Source organism: Octopus bimaculoides, chromosome 3 (assembly GCF_001194135.2).
Source record: "Octopus bimaculoides isolate UCB-OBI-ISO-001 chromosome 3, ASM119413v2, whole genome shotgun sequence".
Classification (NCBI taxonomy): Eukaryota; Metazoa; Mollusca; class Cephalopoda; order Octopoda; family Octopodidae; genus Octopus; species Octopus bimaculoides.
This window is the reverse complement of record NC_068983.1, coordinates 90,253,749-90,255,535: the sequence shown is the minus strand read 5'-3', so window position 1 is coordinate 90,255,535 and position 1,787 is coordinate 90,253,749. Positions and strand designations below refer to the sequence as shown.

Genomic DNA, 1,787 nt, shown 5'->3' with positions numbered 1-1,787 from the left:
ATATATGTGTATATATGCACATATATATATGCATATATATATATATATGTGCACATATATATATATATATATATATGTTCATATAATGATATCTATATAAAAATTTCCATTAAATGAATTATATTTAAAGATTTATTTAGTCTCCCAGTAATTTTTTTATTTAATATTTACGCTAAATGTATAACCTCATTTTTATTCAGAAACAAATTCTGTCTAAGGGAGACAACCCTAATAATATTATTAATTTTAATTGTTATTTCTTAAAAATTGAGAATACTTATTCATTTATATTTAGGAAACATACAATTAGAACAAGCAAGTTATACAAATTCCGTCTAATGGAAACAACCTCAATAATATTAATTTCAATTGCCATTTTTTAAAAATTACTTAAAAATTTAGAATACTTATTCATTTATAATTAGCAAACATGCAATTATAACAATCAAGTAATACAAATTATTGATCACAGGTAATAAATTAAATTCTAAACTAATGGTAACTTATATTATATTTATCTCTAGAAACTTTAGTAAATAAATATAAATATATAATTAGATTATGGAAAACAAAACAAACAACATAAAGAACGACCCTTCATCAGTTGTTGGCTGTTTTTCTAGTTTTGTATTTCAAGCATTTAACAACAATGTATGCTTTCGATAAAACACTTGCTCCTACAAAGCAAATTAAATAAAATTTGGGATTTTGCGGAGAGTCAAAATTAGTAACACAAACAGGACAGTGAAAACAAACAAGAAGGACTGCTAAACCTAAATTAGTTGCAGTGGTGAATGCGTAAATCAAGCTAGGATAGGAGACAAACGAACACATCCTCCTTGTTCCACCTACAACAGAGAAAAAGAAAGAAAGATGGCCGATGGTAATGTGAGAGCCACGTGAGCAAGGGAGGAGGGGTGAGGGAGAGACAGTGACAGAGTAATAGGATAGAGTAGTTGGAGAAGAGGAGGTAAAAGAATAGGAGAGAGATAAAGAGAAAAAAACGAAAGAGAAAAAGAGAAAAAAACGAAAGAGAAAAAGAGAAAAAAACGAAAGAGGAAAAGATCGGATAGAGAGCGCATCGGAATTATTAAGATAAAACTTACTTGGAAGATGCGTGGCATTCAATCATATAATAATATAAATAATATATATATGCATATATACATACGTATATGTACATACTTACATCTATACGTGTATATATATGCATATGTGGGCACAGGACGTCACAAAATGTGTACAACAAAAAAGTACGAAGCACAAGTACATAGAACATGAACTATTCTTTCGAACAACGAAAGACACAAATGGGAAACAAAACAAACAACATAAAGAACGACCCCGTGGAGCTTGAAGCAGTCCAACGACTCAACACTAAAAAGATTGAAACAGTGTAGTGGATGAGCTATAGGGATAGGCTGAGAAAACTACAGCTTTAATCCTTGGAGCGGAGACATGACAGATACACAATAATATACATACGGAAAATCCTAGAAGGTACCATCCACTCCATCTAAATTCAGGACCAGGTATTGCAATAGTCTAGGGTTCAAAGGCCCACCGCTTTTCAATGCCCTGCCACAAAAATTAAGAAATTTGCATAAGGTGGAATTAGACATCCTCCTCTCCACAACGCCAGATGAACCAACAGCCCGACATAAGGTACAGACGTGGGTAATGGAATCAAACTCAGTTATATATCAAATGTACAAACAGCTGGGGAACATGCACATACAGTAAGTCAGAAAGACCATGGCTGAAATGAGTAAAAGAGTATATACAGT

The 1,787-nt window shown here is 31.8% G+C and overlaps 1 protein-coding gene across 5 annotated transcripts in view; it reads right to left on the bottom strand.

Moving 5' to 3' along the window:
• Positions 1 to 1,787, bottom strand: part of LOC106874806 (F-box only protein 16) — a 185,184-nt gene that overhangs the window by 182,733 nt on the left and 664 nt on the right. The window contains exon 2 of one of the 5 annotated variants that reach the window (XM_052966309.1): positions 1,486 to 1,578. The exons of the other annotated variants lie outside the window; for them this stretch is intronic. The gene's annotated coding sequence lies outside the window, so the exon portion shown is untranslated. The remainder of the gene's footprint in view (positions 1 to 1,485; positions 1,579 to 1,787) is intronic. 5 annotated transcript variants of the gene reach the window in all.